A 14,598-nucleotide genomic window follows, 5' to 3' on the forward strand; every position below is an offset into this window, starting at 1 on the left:
ATCTAAATTCAGAACCAAAACAAAGGTAGTATTTTCCAAAGCACTTACTTGGGAATCATTCATGTGATATGGTCGCAATTTGTAACAAATCAGACAAGGAGGGAATCCATTTCAAAATCTTATTTTTTTAGATGACAAAAAATGTAATGGCAATTTTTTTTCCATAAATGCCAAGGGCCATTTCAAAGTGGACATGTACCACAAATGGCCCCCTGGCCATGGTTTGGACACCACTGCTTTAAGCCCTACCTGCCCATTCACCTCTGTTGAAAAAAATAAGAGGCTGAAAGCCGCCTAACTTTAATGATAGGGTGAACGATGCGGGCATTGAACAGAAGATGGCCTATTGTGACGGCTATTTGAATAAGTGAGTATAAAATGAGCCTCTTACACGCATTAACAAATCCGCATAATCCGGATATTTAAAATGAGCCTCATAAAAATTCGAAAAACGAGCTGCCAGCCATCAGCACAAGCGTGTAATTCTCTCCTCTGGTGCTACGTGTCTTTCTCTGCAAGACTCAACTGCAAGAGCTGTTGCTTTCTCGAAAAAAAAAAAAAAAATCACATTCAAAAGGTAACTTACCCATATGTATGGATGTGATAATCCCTCCGAAAGGTAAAAATCCAAAGTCAGTTCCTAAACGGGCTAGGGTGACTTTGACCCTTATCCCTCTCGTTTGCGGGCTACAATGCACCGCAGTGTAAATAAATAAAGAAATAAAAGAGGCTTGGGAAAAGTCTCGTCTGCGATGTGAACGTGTGAAGTCCTCTCTCCCTTATGTGATTGGGATGCAGAGGCTCGCCTTCTGCAAAAAAAAAAACAAAAAACTGTGAGTCACCTTTGCTCAAGAAACGTCGGACATCCAACATGCGCGCCAAGGTAAAGATCCAAAGTGAAAAGGGCGAGCGAGCTTGCGGTCAGCGGGTCCTCCCCGGTTCCGATGAGCAATCAGTTGCGGCGTGGTGTCCTTGCCCGGCGTCCTCATCCGAAGTGCGGAAGGACTGCCAGGCAACAGTTCGTTTGCATTCTGGATCAACTCGGTAGAACCTCCGCCGTGGTGCAAAGCGAGCTGTTGCCAGAAAAAAAAAACGAAAGAAAAGAAAAAAGTGTGTTGTTGACGTTTGGACCGGGACCTGAGTGCGGGAGCGCTTCCGAGCATGGAATGAACTCCGAGCACGAACGCGCTTGCATTAAAATGTTGCCTGCGCTCGCGAGGCAACCAATCGCTTGCAGGAGGTGGGCAAAGAAGGAGGGATTCAAATGCAAGCAACAGTCCCGACTACAAATGATGGGCGGCTCGTTGGCCACCCGCACTTCTTGTTATTTTTCAAAAAAAAAAAAGGGGTAAAAAAAAAAAAAACACCTAGCTGCTCACTACTTCACTTCCATTGTTGTTTTGATCCAGGAAACCAGCAGATGTTTGTGGCCCAAAATAGAAATGACCGTTAAACCGTTAGGCAAAAAAAAAAAAAAAGTCGCTGTCCATGCATTAGTACACACATCATGTAGTAGTAAAAAAAAAAACAAAAAACATTAAATGGATTCACAGCTCAACAGCTACTTCGCAATACAAATGGCCATGTGTTAAAGGGACAATGTGTACGATTTAGAGCGTTTTAATCAAAAAGGAATAAATTGAATGTTTATAAATGTCAAAAACTTGCATAAAATGTGTTCTTAATGACCAATAGTATGTTTGAAATATAATCATAGTTCTGCTTATCATGAAATGATATTACATGGGGGAATGGCACTCCTCCCGAGGCTGCCATGTCTGTTATAGCTACAGGCAATGGTAAATCCAAAACCTCCTGCTGTCTGCAATGAAAAAAGGTCTAAATCTTACACACTGTCCCTTTAAGTATACTGCAAAGAGTAACCTCTTGGGAATTCTAGACCAATGGTTCTCAAGAGTTTCCTGAGGTGTTATACGTACATTTAACTAGTTTTAATTCAATAACATGAGCAATTTGTGTTTCTTTTCAAATTAAGAGCAAACTAATTGGAACATCAAGCAACATATTGCTTGAACTCTATCAGTAACTTTCAAATGTTGCGTAGGTTTTTGAGAGTTTCCCATGGTTTCAGCATATCTAATCTAATGCGTTTTGATGCCACGACAAGAGCGATTCATGTTCATTTTCAAACGAAGAGCAAACTAATTGGAGCATCAAGCAACTCATCGCTAAACTGTATCCAGCTACACAATCTATCTCCTGGAGTTGCTGAATCAAATTGTCCCTTGCCTTTCTATTTTCCTGTAAACAAAAAATGTACACACCGCTGTTTTAAAGTTTAAAAATAAAATCAAACATACATAGATAGCTATCTTTGTGAAAAGATGGGATTAATAATGAAACACCTTGCCGTTAATCATCATAACATGAGCAATTTGTGTTTCTTTTCGAATTAAGAGCAAACTAATTGGAACATCAAGCAATTTATCGCTTGAACGCTATCAGAGCTACAAAAATGGATAGCTACAAGCTACAAAATCTACCTTCTGGAGTTGCTGAATAAAATTGTCCCTTGCCTTTCTATTTTCCTGTAAACAAAAAACGTACACACCGCTGTTTTAAAATTTTAAAATAAAATCAGACATACATAGACAGCTAGCTTTGTAAAAAGGTGGGATTAATTTTGGAACACATTGCCGTTAATCCGTTAATCATCATAACATGAGCAATTTGTGTTTCTTTTTAAATTAAGAGCAAACCAATTGGAACATCGAGCAACTCTATCAGTAAATCTGAATCAAATTGTCCCTTGCCTTTCTATTTTCCTGTAAACAAAAAACGTACACACCGCTGTTTTAAAGTTTAAAAATAAAATCAGACATACATAGACAGCTAGCTTTGTAAAAGGTGGGATTAATTATGGAAAACAATGCCGTTAATCCGATAAAAAAATATATTTTTTTGGGCTTGTCAGTGCGACATGCGTCAAGATCATGGATGAGCGCGGCGGTCGCTAAGACCGATTATGAATTGTGAAACAGCATGTTTGATGTACAAATGTCACGTTGTTGATAAGCGATGAAAGCAAATGTCAAACGACCGCCCCCATCTGCATAGAAAGCGCCACGCGTGGGCCGCGCGTGGGCCGCGTGTACCTGACGCCCTCCGCGACCCGTTTGGGGATTTCCGCCACCGGCGTAAGCGGAGACGCGAAACTCCGACGCGGCTTGACGATATGATTAGCATCTCGCGCGGGAAATCAGTGGATTTAACCTTGAATGAAGGTTGCTTCCTTGAAATCGCATCTCCAAAGGTTGTGGTTTTTATTCTTTTTTCCCCAATATGAGTCTGAAAAATGAATTGAAAATGTTCCACGCGTTTTCTCAGTCATGAGCAGATTTTTTTTGTTATAAAGCGAGGATCCGGTCGTTTTTTTTTTCCGATACGGAGGGGCTCAGAAATCTATTAGATTGCTTGTGGAATGCATGAATTTTTAGAGGGCGGGGCCACATATTTGACTCCACCTTCTAGAAATTTGACTCCTCCCACTGAAAGTGATTAAAATCCTTTGGGTTCAGGGGCCCTGGAAAAATACAAGACTTGGGCCATATTCTACCCGTAAAGTTTTGGTGTGGTGGCGCCATGTTGAACTTTGACACGTTGTCGCCAATCGGGTGAAATTTCAGCTCCCGGGTGCCTTTTTTCGATTGTTTGCCTTTTTGCAAATTAGCAGCTGGCTCCGTCCGGGAGCTTTTCATTTATCCGCAAGCTCGGACATAAAAACAGCACAGCTGACATTTTCACTGGGATTTTTTTTTTTTCAGCGGGAAAATGTCACCTGCTTGACATGCGCTCGCTTCTCGTCCGTCTCCCGCGTAATTTCCCCGCGTTGCAATGGGAAAACTTTCTCTCCTCTTGCAAAATATTCGGCGTGTACGTTTCAGCCTTATGGTAAAAGTGTGCTAGCGCCGATATTTTAAGCCCTTGTTTTTCCAACGTGTCATCCTTGTATAACACTTTGGATATTCTTTTACGGTGGGGTGATACCACATACTGTACTTGATATTTACAGAAAAAAAACAGGATGTGTGAAATTTAGCAGAGAACGTATGAATAAAAAAAAAAAAAATCCTCATTTCTTCATTTTCTCCCCATCTTGCTTGCAAGACTTTTTTAGTGTTTGTTGGGAAAAATGCAGTGTGGTTAACTCATTCAATGCCATATATATATATATATATATATATATATATATATATATATATATATATATATATATATATATATATATATATATATATATATATATATATATATATATTAATTAACAAAACACTTAATTATATACATTATTAATATTAAGTATGTATTTTTTAAAATTATATTTGAATTGTAATAGATTAATGAAATAAATTCAACGAAGTGAAACAGATTTTTAAGATAATCAAGCGTTTGGGTTTTTTTTTTTTTTAGTACTAGTAGTATGAATAAAGTTTGACTGAATTATCTGATTGTTTTGTTGACGTTCCCTTCAGCGCAGCTCCATCTAGTGTGTGCGTGGTGCAAGCCCAGCTGTTACTGTAGCTGCTATTCTATGCACCTTATAATGCGGTGCACCCTATATATAAAAATATGTTTTAAAATGGGCCGTTCATTCCATCCATCCATCCATCCATCCATCCGGTGCACCACATAGTGCGGAAAATACGGTAATGTTCTTTAGGTGTGAAAATTCCCCGTGAAATTTTTGTCGGAGGAAAAGGGACATAAGAAGCGACATATAGAATATAAATCGAGCTCGAAAATCAAGTTAAGTTTGTTTGAGGTGCACGCCTCCGAGGTTCAACCCGAATAATAACAATTCCACACACCCTTGATGTATTTCAGCGTGGATGGAAAATTTCAATGAAAAGTAATAAGAAGGATGAAGTCAAACATTCTTGCATCTTAAACCCTCTATTGAGTTTGAGCGTCCAGGAAGACCTCATGAAAGAAAAATTGATCATTCCTGCTCGTGTCCTATTTTCTGCTGCACCGTGCCCGCCTCTTATTTTTCTCTTCTTTTTCTGTTTTTCTGCACACTGCATACAAGGACGTACTCATCCGGTATTGTGGATTGATGTTATGAGTCATATTAATGAGTCATGTTACATGTGTGTGTGTGTGTGTGTGTGTATATATATATATATATATATATATATATATATATATATATATATATATATATATATAATAACACAATAAAATTGAGTTTTTTATGATTATATTTTAATAATTGTCATTATTATTGCATTTTTTTTCTATTAGGACTGTCTGATTGTTGTTCTCAGTGCTGTAATTGTTTTGTGTATTATTCTTTTTTATTGTTTATTTTTCATTTACTATACAATACGTCTTGTCTGTTTTTTCTTATGTCTATTAATTTTTTCATTTAATGTTTATTGGTTTGTTGCATTGTCTTTTGTTTACAGTTTTTTTGTTAACAGTGTTCATTTCTTAGTTTTTTTCTTGTTTGATTTTTCCTCATCAACAAAGATGTCGTTTATTTTTTTTGCTAATCTTTAACATTAGTTTTTCACTTATTCGATGAACGTGTTTGTTTGAATTTATTTGTTTTCACTGTGCTTTTTGTTTACTCTAATTAAAAATATATTTTCATTTATTCTGCACTATACTGTATGTCCTTTTTATTTTTACATCTTATTCATCCACTATGTTTTTATTTATCTACTATTTATTTACTTATTTTTTATCTATTATACTGTCATCGAATTTGTTTTGTTTGTCTTTTGGTATTTGTTTTCAGATGTCAATAAAAGCCGCAACGCCGTTACGACACCATCTGCTTTTCCGCCGATCGTCCGTCCAGTCAATTTATCCAGACTGACTTCCTTTCTGTAAATTGCGCGTTTAGGACGAGAAGAAGAAATCAGAACATGAACTAGTTTGCATGGAAATAGACCGGAGCGATGAAATCATATAGGTCCCGACATTATTCAAGGTGATTCAGAGCGAAGAAGCGTTAGAAGATTGTTGAAAAGCATCAGGCCGTTCATTTAAGCGACCCAGTAACGGCTCTATATTTGTCTTTCCATAGGCGTTGGGGCTTGAGTCACTTCCCGCTTTATAATCTCATGGTACTTTTCGTATCCTAGCCGCTTTCTTGAAGCCATCCTTCTCGGTAGCCTCCGTCAGTCACCCTGTAGAGAACAGGTGTATCTGTCTCTCCCCTGATGAGTTTATTACTCCGAAGCGTCTCCGTGGCCCCGGTGGACCCCCCGCCTCCTAATACGCTTAGGCCTTACAGCTTATGTCAGCCCGAGTGGGTGGGCTGACAGCGCTCCACTTGATCAAACCATCCGCATCTGGTCAACACTCACTCCGGTCGGCCTGGATGTCATGGCGACGGGCGGATCTCAAATGAACCTCTCCCGACCCCATGAAGGCCGGGACTGTTTTGGTTTCCGCCAACTCGGTATGACCTTGCTTTATCGCGCGCCGTTGTTGTCCGAACAACTGACGTTAATGGACGATTATCGGGATCGTCGCAGGACCCGAGGCGCTCTCGAGGGCCGAGAAAAGGCGAGCGCGCGTCTCGAGGACTCACCCGAGTCCGGAAACAACCCTTTCAGGATCCTTGGCGCCGAAAGGCACGGTGGAAAAGCGTGCACCGAAACCTTGGGACCGGATCTTTTCAACAGATGACCGGCGAGGAATTTACTCCAGTACTGTACTGTTACATAGGGCTGCAGTCAGGTCCGCCGTTATCGAGTCAAAGCTAAGTTCGGATCAGAAAACGGAGTCCGAGTCAAGCCCGATCACAAAAATTCCAAGACGAGTCCAAGAGGTTCGAGTCCAAGTCAAGTCGGGGTCACAAAAGTCCAAAACAAGACAGAGTCCACGACGTTCGAGTCCGAGTCAAGCCCGATCACAAAAAGTCCAAGACGAGTCAGAGTCCACGAGGTTCGAGTACAAGTTTGAGTCAAAGGACAGAGTCAAGACCGAGTCACAAAAGTCCAAAACAAGACAGAGTCCACGGCATTCGAGTCCAAGTCAAGGTCGAGTCAAAGGACAGAGTCCAATTCAAGCCCGAGTCCACGAGGATCGAGTCCAAGTCAAGGTCAAATCATAGGGCAGAGTCCAAGTGAAGTTCAGGTCACAAAAGTCCAAGACTAGTCAGAGTCTGACTGTACTTGAATGCAACGCACCTCCCGACTAGACTTCAAAATGTGGTATATAATGTGTATATACTGCATATATATATATATATATATATATATATATATATATATATATATATATATATATATATATATATATATATATATATATAAGATCAGGATCACACATCAGCAAAGGACGTTATTCAGAGGAGACAAATGGATTTTTTTGCTTCAAAACAAACATGAAATGAATTTCCTCTACCCAGCCGCTATCTTTGACTGTCTTTTCTTACCCGTCCAGAAGGTATAATCCATTCTAACATCCTAACACCCTCCCCCGAACCGCCACGTGATATGAAAGCAGCTGAAAACAAAAACCTCCCCACAAGAGCCGTTCCCTCTGTGATGAATCAGAAGCAGTGAAGATGGACACTCATGTTTCAAGCATCCATGCATGTGAGTCGGAGGTGAACGCGACAGCTCCGCGACGGCGTGATCTGCACGGTGGCGTTTTTTTACACGCCAAACATTTTACGCTTCCTTTATTACGTTCCTTTCCGAGAAATATCATTTTCATTTCAATATTTGTTATTGTTATCGGATGTTTTCATCCATTTGAATTCATACACCAACAAGGAGAGTTTTTGTCCTTTTGCAGCTATACAGAGGGCATGTTGGTATTACATCAAATGGAGCGCTAATATATTATACTGACCTTTATAATACTTTTTTTTCTTGCAAATTAATGATCTTACAGGGTTATAGAATTCCCATAGAGCCGAGGGGATAAAACATTAACACCATCTAGTGGTAATTAATCTGAATGCGTGTACATTTGTGTGTGTGTGTGTATGTGTGTGTGTCTGTGCGCGTGTGTGAGGCATTACAAGTATACGCTATAAGTTGGACGTTACAATGCAAATATGTCATTGTAACTTATAGGGATAAGGGTGTTGCGTGTATAATGGGGGGGAAGTTTATCAGCATTGGTGTTAATACATTTGAACAAGCCAGTGAATTTCTTCCACGCCACAATGGCACTAAAAATCATCTACAACTGTCTCATTTCAGATTATAAGGCTCTACTTTTTTCTCACGCTTTGCACCCAGCAGCTTATAGCTCAGTGCGGCGTATGTGCATTTTATTTTATTTTTTACGAGCCACCAGGGTGCAATCTCACAGTAAACAAAAGGAGGCAGAAGAAGATTCTATCAAAGTATCGATTTTGAGTTTCTCTCGCTGCCAGGGGACAATCTTCACTAGTAAATGAAAATAGGTGTGTTACTGTCGTGTTGATGCGGTATTCTAATGATCCAAGTGTGGGTTTGAAAAATATGTTAGTGGAGGCTGTGTTGGAAGCATGATGTCGCCGTAAACAGGCAGTTTAAATGAAAAAAATAAAAGCTTTAAATAAAAACAAACATTTTCAAGATTTTAACATACCTTCTTTTTGCAGAAACATCTGCTGCAGCAATCTCCGGCGCATACATGACAAAAATAGATATTTGAGCCATTTATGATATCCCCAAAGCCAGTGAAACAGCTCAGGAGCAGTATAATAAATGAATACATCCGCGTTTGCAGTTTAGCAAACAGCATCCGAATAAAAATACGCATCACTCACGTCCGTAGATCGCTCCAACCGCAGTGAGCGACAAGCGTTGGACTCGCTCGGCTTACTCGGGCTTGCAGATCTCATCATTTCTCCTTTCACCCAGGCATGGAAGAGTAAAATAACACAGTCAGGCTAGACACATTTACCGGACATTAACCACGGGGTGAGATTTGTCTTCTTTTTTTATTTTTTTTTTTTAAGCTTGTTGGCCCAGAAGTGCAATGACTGCCTGTCAAGCCACTGCATTATAATAAAACAGCCAAGTAGGATCATATTTATACTTGAATACTCTATTTTTAAACAGCCACTGGCTCACGTCTTTTTACTTCTACTTCCTAGTCGCGCCATAATTTCACACCTTGAACAGATTCGCACATTTGCTCCGCTTTAAAAAAACTGCGTTTAAGCGGCACTAGCCAAACCCTGAGAAAATAGTTAGAGCTTACAGTCGGAAAAACACGGTTGGTATTTCGAGAAGTTTTTCCTTTTATTATTTGCGCCGAGTTTTCTTTTGTTGTGCTTAGCCGCTACTCGCTCCGGCGCGGCGGCAAGCGTGTAACGACGTTGAAAACACAAACGGCAAACAGGAGTAAAGCTAGAGCTGGGATAAAACAAAAAGCGCTGCGTTAAAGCCTTAAAGAGACGGAAGATTGGCAGTGGGTGGAGCGGGACTTTGAAAAGATGCTTTTAGTGTTTGAATCTGATCAAATGCTCTCCTCGCCAACTGTCAATAAGAGAAGCACAGCGGTGGCGAGTTTTCTCAGATGATGTGGGAAGCGCCACTCTTTTGAACAGTCGGGTACTGTAAAACACAAATATATATATAAAAAATAAAACATATAATTGATACTCTGCTAAAAGGACCGAGACAACTTAAAATATCACATCTGTCGCCTTTGTGCCTATTTTGCGTCGCACTCCATTCGACAGACGGATCATGTCCCCTGACCATGCTGTTTCTCTTTTTTGAAAAGTCTTTCTGGTTCCTAAATAGTTTCTGTAACATTTCCCCCCTAGAATAAAATTAGAAAGACACAGTGAAACCAACCATCTGCTGTGCCGTGTTAGGAGGAGCTCATCACAAAACATCATTAGAAAATAACACATTTTATACAAAGACGCTGTCAAATTGAAGTTTGCTTCATTTGCAGGAGTATTTATAGACGCTGTGGCTACGTTCAGACCGAAGTTTCAAGAGCTCCGATTACCATTTCTTTGCCGACGTGTATCTGGGCCGATATCGTGGTATTTTCAACTATCAACAGTATGCGTATAAATTACCGCATTTTCCGCACTATAAGGCGCACCGGATTATAAGGCGCACCCTCAATTAATGACACATTTTTAAACTTTTTCCATATATAGGGCGCACCGGATTATAAGGCGCACCCTCAATTAATGACACATTTTTAAACTTTTTCCATATATAGGGCGCACCGGATTATAAGGCGCACCCTCAGTTAATGACATATTTTGAAGACACGGGTAAAGCTAACTTTATCAGTTCATTCCCCGTCTACGGATCCCAATCTCAATATTGATCCATATATAAGGCACACCTGATTATAAGGCGCACCATCAGCTTTTAAAAAAAAATAAGGCTTTTAGGTTCGCCTTTGATGGAGCGCTGAAGAAATCTTCATGAGGGTTGACTTTGGGGGGATGGAGTATGGGGGAGGAGAGTCGGAGAACAATTTAAATATCGTATTTTCCGCACTATAAGGCACACCGGAATATAAGGTGCACCCTCAATTAATGACACATTTTTAAACTTTTTCCATGTATAATGCGCACCGGATTATAAGGCGCACCCTCAATTATTGACATATTTTAAAATGTTTTCAATCACAATATCGTAATACTCAAAGTAATAATAACTCAAATAATAACTCTAAAGTCTCAATAGCATAATACTTCAATGTCAATATGATCAACCTTGTTCAACTGTAAACACACAAAAGAAACAAGTACTTTATCAGTTCATTCCCCGTCTACGGATCCCAATCTCAATATTGATCCATATATAAGGCGCACCAGATTATAAGGCGCACCATCACCTTTTTAAAACAATTAAGGCTTTTAGGTGCACCTCATAGTGCGGAAAATACAGTACATTTAGCACTTAGACGATTTCATTCGGTTTCAGTTGGCGATATTTCGAACCGGGAAACGAAACGTCTGGTTTACCGAAGCCTTTGGCCACGGCCCCGCCTCGCTCACTTCGTGACATCGTTCAAAGCTGGTTATGAAACATCCATCCATCATCTTGACCGATCATCCTCACCAGGCTCACAAGCGCTGGAGCTCCTTAGTGCCTTCTTTCAATGCGTTCCCTTTGATGAGAAATTCCGTTCACGTCAATATCAAGGGAGTGGACAAAATACTTCCGTCGCGGTACTTCCGTAAACGCCGTTAACGCTCGCTGTGCGTGACGTCACGTAATCCTTATAGTTTCGCGCCATTGGGTCACAAAGAGGTCACATTTACCTGGAAATGTGAACGACCTCGCAAAAACTTGGATTTCACCCAAAAATCAGAATCGGGTATTAATCCCTGCTCTCCGAACATAAGCATAGTGTCCAATGTGAAAAAAGATTTGTCTCATACTGAGATTGGAGAGGAGCTTTTTACAATTTCCCTTGAATAACTGGTGCAGGTTGTAGGTGGCACCATGAAGAAAGGGAATTAGCGGCAAGATGTCAGAGGGCACACCAGCAGGCTTTCTTCTCAATTACCATGTTGGTGCGCCGTTCGCTGCAGCATTCGCATTTACCTTGAACAAAAAAAAGGGATTCTTTGTCATTCTCTTTTGCTGCTAATGGGAGGAAGCAAAGCTACCAAGGTGATGCATGTGCAAGTTGGTGCGGCAAGGTTGGTTAAAATGATGTTTCGTTATAATGCGTCTTTTCTGTTGCTAAGTAACAGAACGCTGGACTTTTCAGACCCATATTATGGATGCTTGGGTAAAAATACTAGCAGATAAGCTACTACTATAACACTAGCTTGGGAATTATTTGTAAGTTGTTTTTATTATTAGCTTGTAATACTATTATGTAACAATGAGGAGACCACTTCCAGGCTAAGTACACTGAGCAGACAACATAATCATGACTTGCACAGGACGATGAAAGCCAAAAAAAAAAACAGCTCTATCAAATAGCCTGATCTTAGGTATACATTTAAAAATTATTCTGGTGGTAGTTTGCAATGGGGTAGAATGCATATGCATATATATATATATATATATATATATATATATATATATTTTTTTTTTTTTTTTTTTTTTTTTCTCATGATTTGAGCCCTGTGGCCTGTAGTCCAGTGTAGGTTATCTGCAGGTAAATTTTTTGTTGTCTTTTTTTTTGCTTGCCGACAGAAAACAATGCGCCGCTAAAGCCGATGTGTGTATCTGTTCAACGGTTCGACTGTGAAGTAGAAGTGAAAAGATGTGAATCATGTGAATATGCTCACTAAAACAATCAATCAGTGAAACAAAGGGGAACGGAAAAAGTACCGATTTTAAGTTTGCACTTCTATTTACCTCTGCTGATATGTTGAAAATATCCATCCATCCGTCTATTTTCTATAAATACGTTGGTGCGAAACACGTAGGCATGTTCAATCTGTTGAAGATAGGATGTTTCTGTAATAGAGCAATTAAAAAAGTTTTGCATCTTGATTATCTCCAGCTTCGTTTTTATATAAATCCTCTTGTTACTTCTCTCTTTAACATCACTAGCAATTTTGCAACATCTATAGCAACCAATTAAAATTTTGAATGAAGCATTAAAATGCTGAATAAATAACATATCCAAAGCATTCTCAATTGAGATCAAGTCTTTAGGCAGCCATCTTTGTGACCCCCGCCGCTGACCAATAGCAGACCAGCATCCTCGTGACCCCCGTGACGCTGACCAATAGTATACCAGTATCTTAGGGATTCGTGACACCGACCAATAGCAGACCAGCGTTGTAGTGACATAAGCAGTGACGCGTGTAGTGACATATAAGCGTGTTGCCTTTGGTAGACACGTGCGCACACTGACCGCCATGTTTGAGATGTCGTAAGGCGAAAAAAAAAAAAAAAAATATATATATATATATATATATATATATATATATATATATATATATACACAGTGGACCCCTGGTTTACGACGTCCCTGCCTTACGTTTTCTTTCACCTTATGAAGTGGACGTTTTTTTTGTCCTCTCTTTACACCATTTTTTGTGTAGCTATATATATATATATATATATATATATATATATATATATATATATATATATATATATATATATATATATATATATATGGATAGCTACCAGTTTTACTAGAGTTTTCAACAATATTCTCCCAACAGTATCCACATGCTTTTTATTTAAACACAAGAGCAGGTGTCCAAAGACTAAAATTCTTGCGTCCACGCAGACGAGGAAGAGGCCGTTGTGTGCTTGCAGCCCGCTCGTGGCGGCGTTCAGAACACGGCAAGCTGTGTAGCCATTTGCGAAGGGGAGAACATCCCAGGTTCAATATTTGAATAGTTTGGTGGCAGATAGCGCAGCCACTTCCAGCCAGAAGCGCAAGGTCCCTCCAGCAAAGCTTTTCTTCGCCGCTGATGCGCCTGGAGTCATCCCACTTATCGTTCACAACACAGCCAAGTTCTCTCTTAAAGCAGGCCGCCCGCAGCAGCCCAAATCCATTCAATGAAACGCCCGTGTCTTCTATTTCCTCGCTGCACCGTGCATCCGCCTCTTATATAGCCAACACGTACAGCGCAGCATGCTAACAAGTCATATATGCAGCGCTGAGGTGACAACGGGAAAAAAATTGCTTTTATGTGAGCTTTTTTGAATCATATCAAAAAGTAGCACTCAGACCGGTTTGTGTTTTGTCATTAAATCAGCTGTAATCCTCGTCTATTTTTTTCGATCCCGTCAAGAAATGCAAGGTGATCTTTTGTTATTTGTTGATGAAATGGATTCTTTATGGATTTTTTTATTTTTTTTGCTAACGGGCCCTTTTCAGAACGATTTTAATGGCACAAAAGATGGACGTTTTTGTTAGCTTCCAGCACGGGTGTGGAGGATGTGTGTGTGCGTGTGTAGGGGGTGCAAGCAAACACAGGGAAGAAAGGAGGCTCGTGTGTATGCAGGATGGAGCGTGCCAAAATGAAAGAAATAAATGTACAATGTGATCATTAAATAACATTGTCATGAATTTATTAAACCTCTCATTAAAGAAGTTAATGTTTCATTATTTAAATAAACATTACATTAATTAATTGAATCTGGAACTAAACAAATCAATGTTTCATTAAATATGGTGCAAAATCATTAAATATCCCTCCAATTCAGTGCTTGTTAATTATATTTCGCCAAGCCCCCACCTAACTCGATGCTCTGACCTAAAATGTGTTTATAAGTATCCCTTCTTGGGGGGCATTTTTTTTCTTTGCAGTTGTTTTAATCTTGATGTGTGTACTATTTTTGCACTTGTAGTGTTGCAAGTTTGCTTCGTTTTGGTGGTTGCTGCATGTTTTTTTTTATTGCGACATAACGGAAAAAAGGCCTTCAAGCACTTCAAATGAACCTAACTTTAACAAATGACAGAAGAATGCCACAAAAATAGTGTGAGGAGAGGACACGTCTCCTGCAGCTGTAAGAACAATGCATAAAACCCAACACTAGGGCGGACGGGGTCGGTCGTCATATTCCTGGGAAAGATGATAGCAGGGATCGCATGGACTGATAGTATATGGACTCACACCTACATCCCCCACTGATTGTTACGTTGCTGACAAATGTCTCCCCTAACCCATCAGGACTGCGCACATTAGATTGCTCTGTCCGTTCTCCTCGC

At 39.9% G+C, this 14,598-nt stretch overlaps 1 protein-coding gene across 3 annotated transcripts in view; it reads right to left on the reverse strand.

Annotated features, from left to right (window-relative positions):
* The window catches only part of pcdh17 (protocadherin 17), a 132,837-nt gene that overhangs the window by 69,286 nt on the left and 48,953 nt on the right, over nucleotides 1-14,598 (reverse strand). For 2 of the 3 annotated variants that reach the window (XM_088413310.1, XM_088413308.1), the window contains one exon: nucleotides 587-1,073. The gene's annotated coding sequence lies outside the window, so the exon portion shown is untranslated. Of the gene's footprint in view, nucleotides 1-586; nucleotides 1,133-14,598 lie in introns of those variants that run through there. The other variant, XM_088413309.1, reaches the window with a different exon arrangement.

This window comes from Hippichthys cyanospilos, chromosome 4 (genome assembly GCF_059441005.1).
Source record: "Hippichthys cyanospilos isolate Australia breed blue-spotted pipefish chromosome 4, RoL_Hcya_1.0, whole genome shotgun sequence".
NCBI lineage: Eukaryota > Metazoa > Chordata > Actinopteri > Syngnathiformes > Syngnathidae > Hippichthys > Hippichthys cyanospilos.